Raw genomic sequence first — 11280 nt, 5'->3', positions numbered from 1 at the left:
ACCCAGTTACCAGCTTGAAATTAATTTACTGTTACGTCTAATGCTGTAGGGCTATTGCATTGTACGGCCAAGGATTGGAGTAAAGGTCTTTTGGCTTCTTTTTGTGCTAAATCCTTTCAGTTAGCTCTCGCAATGAAATGTACTGATAAACCAGGGGTCTATCAAAACATCCTTTTCCCCCACGCCCAAAATATTACAATATTTGACTGTTGTTTACCTCATTTGGTTAAATGTAAAATCAATATCTAAACTACAGGAAATCCAGATGGTAGTGTTGGAATGGAACAACCAACACCATCTTGTTAGGAGGGTATCGATAGCCGTGTAGAGCAGTGGTTCACATCTGTGGATGGTCAAGGGAAATAAAATGAAACATAAAATTATCTTCCTCACCTCTGATGAGTAATTGATGACTAATTTACTTATTTACTTAACATAATGTGATTGGTGCAGCTCTGTGCCACTCTAATTAGGATTCAGTTATGATAGCTTGGAGCTTAAATGCTTAGACAGTGGCGAACTTTGCTACTTTAAAAGAGGGTGTCCTGTATTGCAGGAGAATTCTCCTGTCCAGGTTATGGGAAGGCAACATTATTTATCATGCTCAGTGCCACTGAACCCTGTTGCATGTGCTACGTAATTAGGGAATAAACCACTGATGCTCCTATATGATATATGCTTTATTTCCATGCATATTATACAATGTACTTACCAATTCAAACATACTTACATAAATTATAAGATGTCTGCTATTTGTAGTCAAGAGACGTTTTCCTGGATGCTGTTTCTGGAGGATAGTTACAGTACATACTGTTCCCACTAACATATTGTACTGTGGTAAGTTAATATTTATGTTTGCAAAGGAATTAGTTAACAGAAATATATTTTATTTATTTTAGATCAGGTATCAAAGTTGTCATTTACTACAAAACATTGCATAATTACTTCTCCTGTTACAAAATAATCGGGGGTAATGTCCCTGTCATGTCCACCTGCAAGCGTATTCTATCCCGCAAATGGCCTCTCGCTAATCAGGCCACAGCTACGGGTAATCCCAGCAAGTGCCAGCGCGCTGGTCAATTATCCAACTACAACACCACACTAATGACTGCACACACTACTTCCCAGGATATTTAAGCCCTCACTACCCTCAGGTATCAATATTGGTATTAGTCTCTTTTCCAGAAGCTCCTACCATGCTGTTCTTGACTGAGATATCCTATTCCTGACTGAACCTCTGGTCTTCGAAACTTGTCCTTCGTCCCTCGACTTCAAATTCAGCCCAGCATCTAGCATAAGTAGCCATCGGTCTCCCGTCCCTTCTACCCTTTTCTCCGACCCTCCGAAAGTTTCAGAACAATGCACGGGGTTCTTTCTCTCTCTCGTCGACACATTATCCCTAACAGAACCCCTTAAGTGATAAAACAGTCCTTCAGTATTTCTTATACAGTATGTAGATGAATAATTGCTAACTATTTCTTGTGTCATCTACAAGAAATACTGAAGGACTGTTTTATCATTTATAGGGGTACTTTACCTTCACAGGCATCTTATTAGCCCAGTATGCATGGTGCGTACATGTGCAATTTGCCTTCTCAATTTTTAAATCCATCAATTAACTTTTTTTTTTCTTGGTTGCACATAAGGCTGAGAATAACAGCTAAAATGACCTGTTCTTGCTCTATCTCTCTAATTCTGTCTGTTGTTGAAGTTCCTTATTTGCAGACATTTTGCTGTTTCAGATGTCTGGTCAACAATAATATACTTAACCAAAGATTGGTTAAAATAAAAGTGTAAACCAAGAAAACATTCTCTTCATTGGATGCAGGTAAAATTCCCAATATTCTGATGTTGCAGTATGAGCATACTGTAGGTCCACAACTCCAGTTCTGAGTTTTACTCAGAATCCAGGAGTCTTTCTATGATTTCTGAAATCCAGTAGATTCTTGTAATTCATCCCTAATTATTTCTTGTTTGTGACACCAAACAAGAAAGCTACACCTTACTATTCAACACTAGTACATTGGACATAGGAATTGAAATAGGGCAAAGAATTGATCAAGCAAACTAAAAAGGTAAAAGGTAAAAGGTTTATCTGATGATTGCCCTGAAATTTCAAATCGAAAGATGACCATTAGAAATGGGGTCCAGTAGATAGAAGATGGAGCTATTCAACAATGATCCAACATGATCTGAATACTGGTAATGAGATATGGGTTCACCACTCAGAGTCTGAGACCAAAGTTGTACCTATAAAATGTAAGGACATCATCTGGGATTCAAAAGGGCTGCTGCAAATTGTATCAGTTGGCCTCTAACGAATCCATGTGTTCTATACTTCTATACTTGGAATTTTTAAAAAGGTACTTACTGCAATTGTTGTTTCACTTGTTGAGAAATTGTATCTTGGAATTCAACTACGACACAGTTATCCAAAGAGCGTTGCTCCTTCTTTCAGACAACATCCACAGAGCAACTTTTATGATGTTATTAAGTAACCTAAAGTAATTGTACACATTGATTACACTCATATGGTACTTAAAGCACCCAGAGGATGCATATACTTTCATCAACCAAAGCAATTCCCATTTTCCTAATGTGCAGGTAATCTGTGTTTCCACTTATAGCATCAGGAAAGTGTGCAGTAGGTGTCTTAGCCCATGCCAAGCCACTCCTGCATGTGTTAATGATAAGTTGTAAGACCTCTCATGATATTTGGTTGATTCTGTTTTATTTAATTTTCCACTATTAGCATTTCACTCTCTGTATGATGTTCATTAGTATATTAAAGATGCATAGATGATTACAATAATTTTCTTTTTCCTATGCATAATATATGTTTGCTATTATTAGCAATGATATTTGTCTTCCATTTTTCATAGAGTATAGTGAAAATAAAGAATGCTAGGAGGTCTCACTACCATTTTTATAGTTTTTGACTTTTCTTATACATGTGAACCTTTCTACTCACAACATGTATTGTTGTGTATTACGGCCAGCAGCCATATCACCCTGCAACTCACAACTGGCAACCCACTGAAGCTAAGCAGGTGTGAGCCTGGTCAGTACCTGGATGGGAGACCTCCTGGGAAAAACTAAGGTTGCTGCTGGAAGAGGCGTTAGGGGGGCCAGCAGGGGGTGCTCACCCTGCGGCTCATGTGGGTCCTAATGCCCCAGTGTGGTGACGGGGACACTATACTGTAAACAGGCGCCGTCCTTCGGATGAGACGTAAAACCGAGGTCCTGACTCTCTGTGGTCATTAAAAATCCCAGGGTGTTTCTCGAAAAGAGTAGGGGTGTAACCCCTGCATCCTGGCCAAATTTCCCCATCGGCTGTTATCAATCATGGCCTCCTAACAATCCCCCTCTGTGAATTGGCTTCATTACTCTGCTCTCCTCCCCACTAATAGCTGATGTGTGGTGAGTGTTCTGGCGCACTATGGCTGCCGTCGCATCATCCAGGTGGATGCTGCACATTGGTGGTGGTGGAGGGGAGTCCCCATTACCTGTAAAGCGCTTTGAGTGGAGTGTCCAGAAAAAGCGCAATATAAGTGTAAGCAATTATTATTATTGCCAAGTCAATTTGATTTCAATTTGATTTAAACATTCACATTTGTAGTTACATAATGCATAAGTTTAAGATTAGCAGCAAATGTCTGGTATAATGGAGCTTTTTGAATGATGTCCAAGTGCTGTAACTGCATTCTAAAATTCTAAAAACTATTTCTATTTGTCACTAATTGCAATATGCTTCCTTAGATTCTTACGTTTACATTTTTTTATTTACTTCTATATACTGTATATGATTCATTAATTCAGTAAACCACTGAAACAATCAAAATGTATCATTTTACTTTAAGACTTTGAGGCATGACTATAAAATATATAGTAACAGAGCAAAAATTATTGTGGGTCTGTGACAAAAAGTACACAATAAATTATTTTTTAAAGAATCAGATTGAAGTACATGTCTATAGCTATTCAAAAGATTTGTCAACACAGATTTTGGTGAACTGGAATCTTTATTCATTTGGAAATTGGGATATGTACTATAAGAACAACATTGTTAAACCTCACCTCTATGGGTAAATAGTCTCTTCTGAGAATTTCTTGCTGAGAAAAAATACTGATTGTGATGGCCACTGCAATCCATACTACCTCTTAAGGCTGAGAACATTTAATTTTTTGTGCTGTAATTACATGATTATTTTTAAAAGAATTATATTAATTACAGATCTGCCTGCAACACTGAAGTAAAAACAATACCTGAGTTTTACAGCATGGAGATCATCTGTTAAAAGCAAGACTCCTACAGGAGAATGATGTGCTTGGACATGTCTTTTCTTGTTTGTGGAAATAAAATTGATAAGTTTTTTTTTTACTTTGTGTTGGACATCTGTGTTTTAGACTAGAGATGGTTAGTAAAACCCTCTACACTTGTCAGGCATCAAACATCATCTGCCAGGTGTTATCCCATTCTTGGATTTTACTTGAATCTTTTTGAATTCCATCTGCTTCTTCTGTTGAAGTTTGCTCATTCTCCTGCTTTGGTATTGTGTGTAAATACAGCCAGTTTGCAAAATACAACAGCAAATCAAGTATATAAATTAGGAAGAACAGTGGTCCTAGTACAGATCCCTGTGGTACACCTCCAATATACTGTACACCACCCAGATTTGAGCATTCACCCCTTATCTGTGTCTTCTGTTTTCTAATTCTCCAATTCTCAATCCAAACGCACATTTCCCTAAATGTCAACCACATTTAATTTGTGAATTAACCTTTTCTGTGGAACTTCAAACCCAAATTTACAAACAAATATGAAAACCTTTATACAGTTCAGTACACAATATTTTATGCGTGGCTATTACTGTTTTCCTTGTTCAATGAACTCTAACAAATTAATTAAGCCAGATCTAGCTTTACCAAATCCATGCTGACTATTCTCTAAACCTATTTATAACTATTGTATACATTATGTAACTGTAGTTGTATGTTTTTATGTAATTATCTTTATGTAATACTCTGCTCTTGTCTACATTAGATAATAGCCTTGTACTTGTCCTACAAGTAATTATGTTCCTCTTCTTTCCTGTATTTTTATAAGAGATTTATTCAACCATTTGGGCATTTTATTTACTTAATTTATCCAAAAATAAATCTTGGGATAAATCATAACTCTTGGGATAAGAGTGTGCTCATGTGCTACTGGGTCCATCAGGCAGCAGTTTGATGCCAGAGTGTTCGATCGCATGCAACCATCTCAGCATCGTCCCATAAAATGTTAACATGCTGGAGATCTTCTCCAAATGTGCAGGTTTTCTTTGGCCTTCCTGTTTTCCATTTACCATTAAATGGAGTCCATTGCATGGCGATCTTGGATATCGATCTTTGTAATCTTCGTGAACCAGCTCTCTGTAGAATTTCCTAATTGATGACATGATCGCGGCAGCTGATGCGAAGTATTCTTTGGAGGCATCGTTGGTGAAACATTTAATTTCTGTGCTATCACGGTCGGCAGAATGATGGCATTGTAATACATACAGTAAGAACATCTCAAAGCATACTGTACTTCAAATCATACCATATTATGATCACAGTTCCTTAGTGATTCTCTTAACTATTTTTTCTTCACTCTAGCTTAGTTTTGTAAAAAGACTAGAAAAATACAGCATTATTATTGTATTTAGCAAGGAAGCAGTTCTTAACCATGTGTACCATTTGTCTGAATTTGTTGCTGAGAGAAAGCTTAGTATTTTTGTGAATGTAATTTGTCCCTAGAGCTAGGCTCTTGTCTGCTCTATGGATGATGTCAGCCACTTTTGTTCCCTTAAAACAACATACTGTTGTATATTCACATGCAGTGGTATCAACTGAAACCCTTCTGTTGACTTTCCCAGCAAGACCTTGCCCTAAAAAGCCAAGCTCCTGTCTGTTTTACTGTTTGTATAATGTGCAGTAACCCTTCCAGAATGTAACTTTCTTTATCTCTATTGTAGACAAGCCTACCAGATATCATACCATTTCCCTTTATCTTTTAAGCAAGTGAACAAGCCAGGTCTGTTTAGTATCTCTTATACCAACTGCAAGGAATACTGCAGTACTGCACTACAGTGTGTGGATATCTTCATGCTTGCACATTTCTGACTGACACCTATAGCAACTAGTTCTTGTAAAAGTCTAGGTAGTCTCTGTAACGGATGCCGGTCCAGGCTCCCGCGAAGCGAAGTTCAGGATCCTATGCAGACGGTATAATCTGTAAGTAAGTGGAGAAGGACATCAGGGGAGGAGACGAAGCGGATCAGGACGGGTTGACAGACAGGGAGGCGTGACGACGGTGATCCGGTGCTCGGGGGGCATGGCGATGGCAAACAAGTTCAGGGAGTCCAAAAGGGGGAATCCGGGGTGCAGTCCAAAGTCCAAAACCAGGGGATCCATCCAAGACGATACAGTTGTGTACAATAGCAACTCCAACAAGTACTGAGGTGCCAAGCCATGCAGAGCCTCATAGGTGAGCATGACGATTTTGTAGTCAGCACGAAACCTGATAGAAAACCAGTGCAAGGACTACAGTACAGGGCTAGTATGATCACTTCCACTAGACTTGGTCTGGCTGCTGAATTCTGGACATGCTGTAGTTAGTTCAATGTGGATTTAGATACCCCAGCGAGAAGGACATTACAATCACTTCTTCAAGAAAAAATAAAAGTATTAACCAGATTTTTAGCAACATTTAGCAACAATATAGGATGTGGTCTAGTGATATTTCTGAGGTGGAAGAATGATGTTTCTGCACATGGGGTCAAACATCAGGCCTGGATCAAATATTACCCCCAGGTTCTTCAATTTAGATTGAAATTCAGGTACCGCACCCTCCACAGATAGGGTTACTGCATTGGCTTTACATAGTTGATGTGGCATGCCCAGAAGCAGGACTTCAGTCTTGCCGTTGTTTAAATAAAGTAGATTTTGAGTCATCCATGTTTTTATGTCAGAGATGCAACTAGACAGGACAGAGACAGCCACGTCAGTGTCAGGTTTAGTGTGGACATAGATTTGAGTGTCATCGGCATAAAAATGATCATTTAGACCATGTGATCATAATAGCTGACCAAGTGGGAACATGTTAATGCTGAAAAGTAGAGAGCCCAGTATCAAGTCCTGAGGAACTTCAGACTTAATGAGTCCAACTTCAGAACTGAAACCGCCAAGAAAGACAAAGTAACAATCAGTAAGGCATTTAAGACCAATCTCAGAGACTCCAAATACAGTGTCAGGAAAAGAGAAGAAGATACCATGGTTAACAGTGCCAGAAGCAGCACTAAGGTCAAGGAGAAGAAGGAAGGATAGAAAGAGAAACAGAATCAGAAAACCTAAGAAGATTGTTAGTGATCTTAGTAATTATTTTGACAAAATGGTGCACATGTCTATCCAATCAGAGGTTGAGGTTATCCAGATAATTAGCATGCAATCACTGGACAAAAATAATAATAATAATAATAATAATTGCTTACACTTATATAGCGCTTTTCTGGACACTCCACTCAAAGCGCTTTACAGGTAATGGGGACTCCCCTCCACCACCACCAATGTGCAGCCCCACCTGGATGATGCGACGGCAGCCATAGTGCGCCAGAACACTCACCACACATCAGCTATCAGTGGGGAGGAGAGCAGAGTAATGTAGCCAATTCATAGAGGGGGATTATTAGGAGGCCATGATTAGTAAGGGCCAATTGGAAATTTGGCCAGGACACCGGGGTTACACCCCTACTCTTTTCGAGAAACGCCCTGGGATTTTTAATGACCACAGAGAGTCAGGACCTCGGTTTTACGTCTCATCCGAAGGACGGCGCCTGTTTACAGTATAGTGTCCCCATCACTATACTGGGCATTAGGACCCACATGGACCACAGGGTGAGCACCCCCTGCTGGCCCCACTAACACCTCTTCCAGCAGCAACCTTAGTTTTTTTCCCAGGAGGTCTCCCATCCAGGTACTGACCAGGCTCACACCTGCTTAGCTTCAGTGGGTTGCCAGTTGTGAGTTGCAAAATATTTAAATATTTAATATATAAAGTCTTGTATCCATCTGGCCTTAAAGTTTAAATTGTATAGCTCTCTGACTATAATAGTTCTTAAAATACTATGATTATATGGCCAACCACTGTGTGATTTATGCAAGAAAGATGTACTAAAACATTGCCCCTCTGAGGAATCTTTGTAGTTCATTGGAGTGAACGCATCATGAAGAATAATATCAAACCGTATTGTAAACAGTTGGTCATGTTGAAGATGACTGTGTTTAAGCATCTTGAATTGTTTAGACATCCAGCTGAGATTGATCAAACTTTTATTGTGTACAGAGCACTGCTGGTTAAACGTGACTTAAAGAAGCTAAATATGGGTTTAAACACTGCCTTGTAATATGCTCAGAAAACAGATAGCCTGGAATCATCACATTCTCACCCCAGACTTTATTCGTACCATGAAGATATTTGGTTTTAGTAGCTAATTAACATGGGGGACTCATTCTGCCATGTCCTGAGAGATACCAGAGTATCAACTTCTACAACATGGCAGTTTTACCTGATCAAGACACCCACAATCCTTTGTGTAAAAGAAGTGGCTCCTGTTCTCTGTCATGGAACAAGCATCCAGACCGATAAATATGAATTAAAATATGCTCAAAGATTTTGATTTTCTTCTCTGAGGTATGGTATTGGGAATTCAGAAGAATTCAAAAGAATTCGCTTTATGAAGTAATTTTCATGACTTTGTCAGACATTTTAAAAAACCTCCAATCAGCTCAACAATGACAACATCACAACACTGCTTTTGAGAGCATGGAGCTTTGGGTTGCGTTACTGGATTAAGAGATTTATGAAATGGGAATAAAAACAGGCCTACAGTGGGGTACCTCCTGTCTTTAAAAGCCTGTCAAAACCAGCCCTCTAATTGTTTTGCAGTGTTAAGCCTGTACTAAAGGTTGCCTAATGGGTGTCAGAGCACAGCAGAGGATGTCTGCATCATGTCCTTTATACATTTCTCCACATAAAATTCCTGAATCCCTACAGAATCTGGTAAAGAATTAGAAGAAGGTTATATTGATTGTCCTTTCATGGTCAGAAGGTTCCGGGATTCCGTCAGAGAATGAACAGGGCCACCTCTCACCTGCTCCCTTTCCTGAAGATCCTGAGCCTCCCAAAGGAATTTGCAGTGCAACTTGACCCTTTCAGCTGAACAGCCTGGATCTTGAATGAAATCAATTCATTCATAAATGGTTTGCACAGTCTATAATTCTTTTGATGATATCTAATTAAAAACAGTCGTTTCATTAGTGCCCCCAACAAAATGTTGATGCTCTAATAGTTTTCTTTTTACTGGTTTAATTGTGATTCTCATGTAATGACATTGGTCTGTACAGACTTGTTAAGATAAAATAAGGATTGTCAGTGATATAACCCTTGATTGTGATGGGGTGTTCACCAATGAAAAACTGCATCAGTCTGAAGACTGATAGTAAAGTGTCTATAACCCTAGAATTTCACTAAATTCATGGCTTTTCTTAATCTTGCAAAATTGAAATTTGTATGAGCACAGTAATAAATGAAACCAAGAGTATTTCTTAATTTAAATATGGTATCCGCACAATGTTTTATCTATAAAATAGGTCGCCAGGTAAGGGCTACAGCCTCACCATTATAAGTCTAATGTTAAAATATGTACCTAGAGGAGCCTCCAACCCCAGAATTTAAATTAATTACCATAGCTGAGTTACTATATGTAGAAATTACAATTTATGTTCAATCAATGAAAGCAATCCTGGCGATGCGATGCTTAAAATCTGAAACAATAAAGAAAACATACATGACAAATAATAGGAATTGATAGGAGTCTCAATCAGCTCCTGGGAGCACATTAACGAAATTTCAACTTCATGGAATAAAAATAACTTAAACTACTAAACCTAACAGTCAATGGTTGAACTGCTCGATTTCTCGTTTATTTCAAACACTAACACAATGCCTAGAATACGTACTGAATGAATCGTAAAATTAAGCATGTGGTTTCAAACCATTCTAGGAAGAGGATAACTCATTCGAAGAGAAGATACAAATAGAAATATGCCAACAGAATAATGTCACATTGATATCGGTTAATGTTACTACATTGCCATTGTAGCCATTAATATGCAGTTCCTTGTTCTCGGATATTCTGCAAGATCGTTATAGAAGCATTTCTCCAAAGTTTCACAGAAAATTTCAAGAGTCATCAAGTGTCGTTATTGGATAGGGACGAATACTGGAGCCATCTCCAATGGACAACTAAGCCTGCAGCAATTGTACGTTTCCCCCGCACTCTCTTGCGAGTATTTCTGGTAATTAAAGGATGAATGCATTAGAACCTAGTATCACCAGATTTCCTGGAGGGCTGGAGGTCGGCGAATACACAGGAGAATTTTAAAGAACTCTTTGATGGTGGAACCTTTCCATCAGAATGTGATCTTCACGGATCCTAATAATGATGTATTTTGTTTATATTTAGCAATGTTTACCTATTGTTTCGAATTTTGTTACGTAAACCAGATAGACAATTCCAAATCACGACTTCTGACATCATAAATATATATGCTGTATTCGAATTTGGTCAATAATTTATAGCAATAGCGGTTTTTAATAACATTGAATTATCTAAGTAGATGTTCTTCAGCATATACAAATACTGCACTGGATGTGCTGTATGTGTATATATAATAGTTTTTTTAAGCACATTTCAATTAAAATCCTTTATAATATGATATTGGATGTGTATTTTTCAAACTGATTATATAAAGAATACAGTGGCCTCTATCAAATGCGCACTTCCTACAGATTCAGTGTTATTTTATTTTCCGAAAACTAGAAACTTCCATATAAGCCGTAACGTTAATAAAGAATGATTTGTATATATACATCGCTTCTAAATTAAATGTATCCTCTGTGACCTAACGCATTTAATTTTAAATTATAAAAAAAACTGTCAGTAACAGTGAATTTCCGTTCAAGTTTGCTCGAATACAGACCAGTGTCCTTTAGCAAACGAGGTTTCATTATGGTGCATGTACAGCTTCTAAAATTCTTAATAGCATCCCAAGAAAGACCAGGACCAGCATCCAGGGCTGCTGTTTAATCCAATGAAGGCAATTTCCAAGGATAATTGCGAACATGTTTTAATGCATATGCATGAAAAAGGATTTTTTCCGAGAGACCGACTTTACATGCTTATGTAATTGATTGAG

This window comes from Lepisosteus platostomus, chromosome 14, assembly GCF_059453375.1.
Source record: "Lepisosteus platostomus isolate fLepPlt1 chromosome 14, fLepPlt1.hap1, whole genome shotgun sequence".
Classification (NCBI taxonomy): domain Eukaryota; kingdom Metazoa; phylum Chordata; class Actinopteri; order Semionotiformes; family Lepisosteidae; genus Lepisosteus; species Lepisosteus platostomus.
Note: the sequence above shows the minus strand (reverse complement) of the source record.